Source organism: Solanum pennellii, chromosome 1, assembly GCF_001406875.1.
Source record: "Solanum pennellii chromosome 1, SPENNV200".
Classification (NCBI taxonomy): Eukaryota; Viridiplantae; Streptophyta; class Magnoliopsida; order Solanales; family Solanaceae; genus Solanum; species Solanum pennellii.
In genome coordinates this window covers 57,669,831-57,678,475 of record NC_028637.1, presented here as the reverse complement: position 1 = coordinate 57,678,475, position 8,645 = coordinate 57,669,831, and positions in this window count along the sequence as shown.

Sequence of the window (8,645 nt, the reverse complement as noted above, 5' to 3'; positions counted from 1 at the left end):
GTCATCGGTATTGGTCATAAGTCATAACCTATACACAAATTTTTACTAGAACAACCACAATAAGATACAAAAGAGGTGGAATTTTTTTTTAGAAGAGCCCAAAAACCATTGGCAATATAAGAAAGGAGTCAAAAGCTCAAATATCCACAAAACTGTATACAAATATAATTTATATCACAGAACACAATATATGAACAAAATTCATAATCACAAATGGTAAGTATGGAAATACCTTAATCCCACCGCTTGTAAAAAACAATTTCTCCTAAAATGTAACTAAAATATGAAAAATAAATAAAAGTGAAAGAGAGAGGTAAAAAAGAGTCCTGTCTGCATAGTCCCTCCATATGTCGAAGAATAAGTGCCCGGTGCAAAGTTCCTGGTGCAACACTCTAATCATGTACACCAGAGTCATGGGTATCAATAACAATAGATTTTCCCATGGTGTGGTTTGGAAAATAATTTTGAACGACTAGATATATCATTGCCTCCTCAACATCTGTCAGGCCCTCATAAGTGGCCTCCTCATCGAAGCCAAATTACTTTTAATCAGTCTGTGTCGCAGACTCTGTATAAGCTACCTCATCAACTCGAACCTCATCTTACGTGGTGGTGGAGGTACATATATATCATCAACCATATCAGGGATCTCCACAATCCCAAAGATGATAGAAATGTCTATGGATGTCAGTTGGTCCATATCCTTCGTTAGCTCAACAATTGAGGCTTTTAGAGTCATCACCTCATTAGTGGCCCCTTGGCCTCACTTAAACACTTATTCATGCAACAATGGAATTAATAGTCGTACATCTGGGTGTCACAACATCAGTAAGGGCATCTGGATGATGCCAGGAATGGTGGACTCTTACCTGGAGACACGCATATCAGCACAATGGGCTAGCTTCCCCTTCCGTTGTTATGCAACTTGGGTGGGTGAAGGTCCTCCAAACATAGGAGGCAAGGGAGTTGTAGATATTAGGATGAACAGAAGGTGCAACACTAGATATACCTTAAGTCCCAGTGTTCGGAGTACGCAAAGGGGCCTTTGTAGTTAATGCATCTGTATCCACAACTAGATGTCTCCACCGGAGCTGCCCTCTTCTTCTCTACCTCATCGTCAAGTATTCAGCCTCAATCCTCTGGATGTTGGTAGAAGATGTTGAAATCACTTCCACATCCTTCTTCTCATCATGAAGCACCCGAGCCAATATACATAACTTTGCAATCAACATCGTAAAAGGAAGAGAATTATTGTGTTTTTGTCCCTCATTGACATCTCCTGCTGAATAATCGTATACATATTTATGTACTCTCGTGCAATGATCGATCCAAGACAATCCACCTTTGTGTGGAGTATGATGGACTCATTCTAGGTTGGCAAAATAGTGTTGCTAATAAAGCTAAACCACTACCTTGATTTTACATTGAGGTGTTTCTTCTCTATCGAAGCCACTTTATCCAACAACCAAGAAGTACCAATATGTATGAGAGGATTTATCGAGTTTTCCATATTCTCCAAGGACATAGTCTTGATCTTGTACTGGTAATCATCTGCAATAGTGCTAGTGGATTCCAAGAGATCGTTTATTTTATTACTCTCACACAACATGTTCTTGCCCCTGACAAACACACAATCAACCTACTTGAATTAGTAACCTACTTCTTCATTTGTGGCACTAGAACATCATATGTTGTGTAGATTTCAAGGATTAAAGTAAAAATATAGAAACCTCAAGATTTTGTGATTATCTCAAACTTATGGTCCTTTATTGTGTTAAAAATTTCATGGTTCGATCTAGCACCCCATAAATAGAGAGTATCTTCTCCTCTATAATGGACGTCAATTCCTCCTTCTTCAGTTTGTTCATAGAACAGGGAGGAGGACCTGTGTAGGTGGTGTTGGGACCCCAACATATGCATGATAAGGAGGAGGAGGAGCATGCGTCTCTGAAACCCTCATCCTTGACGGATTATTCATCCTCTAAGAGTGCAGTTTAACATTCCAGGCTTTCAATATCTATTCATCTTCATGCTCAGAAGTTGCTGCCTGAAAGTTCTGGTGCTCACGCTCACTCTCAGAAGTGAATAGGTGAGTGGCAAAAACTCTGTTACTATCAGAGCACACTTCTGGTGATGCAGAAGCAGGTCCCTTTCCCTTCCCTTTTTCCTTTCCACATGTAGTAGGAGGTTTGGTAGGCCCTAGATCCAATTAGATTGTCATTCATTGTGATTCCTTAGCCCTGTTGCATGGCATCATGTATCTACATGCAACTTTTTTCGTAGCCATATCATTAAAAATATAGTAGAAAGTTCCAATAATTTTAAGAAATATCATAGAAATCATATTAAAGACAAACTCGCAAAAATGATTCTGTGAGTCATCCAATCACTAAAAGGATTGGCTAAATAATTCCCAGAAAAATTGGCATGCTGGCGATAGTAGGTGCCTTTAGAAGAATTGGTGACAACTTTCAGTGAGATCAGACAAGCCTGTAGAAAGTTATGGTGTATTTTAGGGGTTAGAGGCGTAGAAAGGGCGATCAACGAAGACTTTTGGCGAGTTATTTAGAGAACTTGAGAACTCAGGCTTCCAACAAAAAATTACATATCGAAAAGCATCAAAAACAAAGTAAATAAAGTCGATTAAGGTTGTTCAATGAACCATTGACAGTTCAGTTAACTCGACCATGCTAGCTAAATTTCTGAGCGTACTTACTTTCAACCACGACTTTTTCAATCAACCTCGCGCCCTTTGAAAACAAAATCAAAGCATACACCTTCTCAATTCAACTCATACTCATTAGACCCATGCCGCCAGGGTACTAGACTTTCCCTAGTTTGACAAAAATTACTCTTTTCTGGACTTATGCCCTTAAGAATAATGTCAAACGCTCAATTACCAGGAAAAGTATTTTATTTAGCACAATTATGGGTTACTCAAACTTGATTTGACTAGACCCAACAATAATTAAGCACAACCCAACAATTTAGATCAATCTTAAAGCGTGAAACTTAGGAAATCATTAATTAAGCATTTTAGGTAGATCATTGAAATTAAAACAGGCAGCCAAACACAAGTACGAATTGAGAAAGGCCCAACACTCATTACTAAGAACAAAAACAATGGAAAATGAGTAAAACCACTAAATACGAGTTTAGGTTTGGAAAACAAACCTTCAATGATGAATATACGATATGAAAAGCTATGAGACAAGGATTTCCAACTCCAAACACTAGATGGAAGGCTAGAAAACGAAAAAAAACACGAAAATATAGAAAAATGTAGTGACGATATGATCATGGGAAGTTTGAATGTGAGTGAATGTGAAAAACTATGAAAATTTAATCTGTGGCCTGTATAAACCGTATAGTTCTCGCCCATTCGGCGACACTTAATTTTTTCCAAGCGACTCACTGACATACCCAGATTTACAGGATCTCTAGTTAATTTGGGCGTCCAAATAACTAATTAATTCATGATTGCAGACATTTTCAATGCCACACTGATTTTCTCCTCCGCTCCCCGAGTTTTAAAGACTCAAACCTTAAAATTTCTTGAGTCCAATGACGTTTGAAGTTGAACTCACCAACAATTTTGGCGAGTTGCCGATTGGACTTTTGCTTGCCAACCTGCCATTTCCAAACCCATTTTACATTCCAACATGAAAAATAAACACACAATTATTTAAAATAGAAAATCAAGCTATAAAAACATGGGTTGACTCCGAAGAAGCACCTTACTTAACGTCGTGGAACGACGGAAGTCCTTACTCAATTTTTATTCATGGAGTTTTCCCAAGTTTCACTTGGTAGTCCCTCATTTTTTTCGGGGAAGAGATTAGAAAATATATGACCCACTTAGGTCCGTTGTAGCTGAATAGATATGAAATAAGAAGCAGGCATTTGATTCGACATTAAGACATTCTCTTTTACCTCATTCAACACTTTGACATGTTCTTTCACTTTGTGGAGAATGAGTGAGAGTTTTTCTTCCACTTTTTCACCATAGTATTCCTTGTACTTTATAGTCTCGTGAGGGGGAATGTATCGCTCTTTCTATTTGTATGGTACCTCTAATTCCATAATCATTTTGGTCAAGAGATCCAACCAAGTCAACTTTGTGGTCAAATTCTGGTCCTTCTGTGTGTCCTTGTGGGTCTTAGTCATGTGAACAAGGAGTTGGGCTTCTATTACATAGAGTTGTTGTATTAGTCCAACTGGCGAATGTTGATCAGGTAATCCTTTATTCTTAGGACTAAGAACTCTATAGATACATTCCAGTAGTATCTTATCTGGAATTCCATGAGTTATGTGTTGAAACAATAAACCATAAATCTTGGTCACAACTCATTAACAGTCTCACCTTTCAACTTTCTTGAAAGTCAGGATGTTATCCCTGAGAATCATAAATTTAAAAGAAGGGTGATCCATTGGGTGACAGTTTCAACACTATATTCTCATTTAATCTAATCAACAACCAACATGAAAACCAAAGCTAAAAAATAAGTATATTCAACTATGACTAAAAAGAACAAAATTCAACATAACCACAGAATCTCAAATAACACTCCGTGGAAGCGGTGCCATTTTGATAAAACGTTTCAAAGAAACTTCATCAAATATCAAGTGTCAACGATAACAAGTTAGTATAAAATCCAACTAAATGAGTTGGGGTCGAATCCCAAAGGAAGAAGTACGTGTTTAAGATTCAATAGAAAAGTCTGAACAGGGTCAAATAAGTTATTAAATAGAAGTTATCGAATAAAAACATAATTCAAATAAGCGGTGGCACGAATGTCAATTGGGAGATTTGTTTTGAACTTATCAACAATAAAAGAAGAAAAAATATGAAATAACAATAATCAGATGGGATCTTGGGATTTGATTAGATTATAGGCTAATATAGACAAACGGGTAATTGCAATTGTTAGTAAATAGCTAAATATTAATGAGTATGCTACATTATACAGGAGGTACCCTATCTTTTAAACAATTTACCGCAAAACATGTTTATTTTTCTCGAGCATCAAGAAGTAGGCAAAATAAAATAGACTACACATTAGTCCATTCACTCTCTCAATATCAAAGTGTGAAAAAGTATTTAGTATAAACTCTCTGGAGCTGAGCTCATGAAAACTTTATACCCACAAAATAACCAATCAATAGTCTTAGTTTTAAAACCTCTCTATCGAGCAAACAAAAGAAAGGGTAGAACTACATTTGCAACTACAATTCTTAAATTTAAATCACTTATAAATATCATTTAAACTAAAAACTAGCAAAATCCATAAACTAAATAAGCCCATAATTACAAAATCATACCCTAAGAATCGAGTTCTGTATAGACATCATAAAGTAATAAAAAATCATTACAAATTAAGTTTCCATAAACTGAGTAAGATTGATTTTGTCTTTAAAGATGTCCAAATCAAAGAATCTTAAAGACCCACTTCCATTATTTCAAAAGTGAAGAATTTTAAATTCTTCAAAGCTACAGGAAAAGCAACAGTAAAATTTTCTCACAGTTTAAACTTAAATTAAAATAAATGTATTGATAGATATATGTAAAAATCAATGTTCAAAAATGTATTTATAGTCAGCAAAAATGTCCAGCAAAGATACACTCGGCACATTAATTCGAAATTAACAATACATTCGCGATCCTCCCTTTGGTCAATTCCATCGCACTTTTATATTGGCCTTCAACATTCTCAAGGGCTGTAACTTTGGGCTATTGATATACCGTGGTTTCACGTTATTTTTAATGCTTTTTCCTTAAGTTTAGTATGTCCAAAAGTCTTTTTGTATTAATTTTTATGTAAGTTTCTCTTTATTTGTACGAATTCTATCTAAAAGATGAATGTAGAGGTTTTTTAGCAAGAAATGCAGAAAAGTACCACATACGGAGCTTGTGACGGTCTGTCGTGCCCATGACGGTCCGTAGGTGGCATCGTACAGCAGCTGCTGAAGGAAGATAGGGAAGTCTGACCAAGTGTGGGGTTACGGAGTGCGTGACGGACCGTCGTAGCCATGACGGTCCGTCCTGCTGGTTCGTCATGAAGATCAGAGAAGTAGTCCCAGTACCCAAATTCCAAGAGTTCAAGTGTGATGGAATGAGACCCTCTAGTTTTTTGTCTTTCTCATTGAAGTAAGTGCATGAATTTTTATATTACGTATTTGAATATTGTGATTATGACTATGGGTAACTAAACTCCATAACTAGGGTTGTGGGAACCATAGGCGAATAATGAGGTAAAACCTAACCAAAATAACAATTCTAGAATAGTGTCTTGCATTTGTTGATAATTCTTTCGCTTAGAAGTTTTGTTAACGGATGGCCAACGTTAGAACTCGCCTTAATGCTACTTGGAGGACAAAGGAGGTAGATAATAGGAAAAGAATTATCAATATAGATTTAGTGTATACTATCTAATAGGCTAGTATTGATTGGTAACAGGTAATAACTTAGTCAAATATCGATTACGCTGCTTAATATGAGGTAAAGGTAAGAGTTAGTATAGCAACACACCTAGTCGGACCACGGTGCGGAGTTCAATTTTCTAGATGCCGGACCAAGGATTTAGAAATACATAACTTATCACTTTGCATGCAAGATACTAGGAAAGAATTGTTATAGTAAGAATTATCAAGTTAGAAACATGTGGGGAACACGTAAACTCTAGTTACTTTTGTTAATTGATTAAACTCAAATATTTGACTCTAATATTTGAAGTTGTTAGCTGTGTCCTTTAATTTAGATAGTTATTTTCATTCATTTAGAAGTAAACAACCCCCTTTTATTGTCTTTGCTTTCCAAAGAAATAATTGACTAAATAGTAATAATAATAGATTGAAGTTAAGTCTGAACTATTTTCCTCGTGGGAACGATCCCAACCTCATTAGTTGGGTTCTTTACTTGATACGACCGCTTTACTTCTTATTTGAGAAGTAAGTTTGAGTGTATCAAATTTTGGCGCTGCTGCCGGGGAAAGTATCTTTTGGATTAACTTAAACTTATTATTATAGTTTAGTCAATATTTTCTTTATTTTACTTTGTTTTATTATTTTTGATTCTTGAAGAACCATCTTCTTTGAATGCCAAATATATGGAGAGGAAGAGAACACCTGTTTCCCTACGATCACGAATTAGAGCATACACTATGCAACATGAATCGAAACTTGGGAATTAATGATGATGATCGAAACCAGAAAATCCCAGCTCCGATTGTTGTTCATGGTCAGTTGTTACCCGATGCTCCAGGTGAAAACCCACAGAGGGGAAGAAATCCCATTCCACGACCCCTAGAATACTACAGAGGCTATGACAATATAGAAGACTCCGATGGGCAACTAGTCTTGCCCCCTCTACCACCAGGCCACACCTTTGTGGTAACTAGTAGCCTGATGCAAATTCTCACTGCCAGAGGTTTGTTTTCAAGGCTATCTTCTGAGGATCCTCATGCTTATATAGTTAAGGTAAGGGCACTGTGTAAAAGATGTGTAGGGAGGCCTGACTTTGAATTGGATGTAATAGGGCTAAGAGTGTTTCCTCTGTCACTGACAGAAGATGTTGCTATTTGGTTCACTGAGCTCCCTTAAAACTTATTTTTCACTTGAAACCAACTAAGGGACATTTTCTTAGCACGCTACTACCCGGTCTCCAAGAAACTAAACCACAATGACTGAGTGAACAACTTTGTGGCAATACCAGGAGATTCAGTTAGTAGTTCTTGGGATATATTCACCTCGTCTTTGAGAAGTGTCCCCAATCACCGCATAGATGACGAGTCACTGAAGGAATACTTCTATAGGGGTTAGGATGATAATAATAAAGAGTTGTTGGATACTATACCGGGTGGTTCTTATTGGGAGTGTCTTTATGCTGAAATTGCTGAAAAGTTAGAGAAAATCTCCCGGAACAATAAAGGTTGGAGTACTAGGAAGTCTGATACGGGGAGAAACACCTTCTCAATGCAATCCACTCATAACCAGCCACAGATGAGATTCTTGAAGAGATGGAACAGATGAGAACTAATCTTGGGTTGGTATTAAAACATCACTGGGGGTGCTATAAAAAATATATGCAGTTAACTACTTATATAAACCACCACCACCAAATGATGAATGCTATTATGCGGAGGATTCGTATGAAGTAAATGAGCAGACGAGGGGTTTTCGACCGAGTTGCCAAGGCTCAAATCAGGATAATTAGCGCCAAGGTCAAGGGAACCAAGGTCGGATCTATGGTAACTATAACCGTGAGGGTCATTATATCCGAGATGGAAACTACAACCACGACAACAACTTCAACAGGGGTAACTACAGTAACAGAAATGATACGAATGGGCCCTATGTCCCTCCTCAAAATCGTGAAGTTACTCCTAGGGATGGTGGAGATAGTATGGCGCGATCTGAGGATATATTGCACAAAAAGATGAGGAGGTATGATGCTAATGATGAGCATATTAAAGAGTTAAGGAGTGATTTTGTAACGACCTGTTTAGTCGTTTTGAGCAGCAGATTTTATTTCTGGAAAAACTGTGTGAGTCGACGGAACCCACGACGGACCGTCATGGACACGACGGGCCGTCGAGGGTGTCTCGTTCCAAAAGACTTAGACTTCTGAAATTTGGGTACTGAAATCG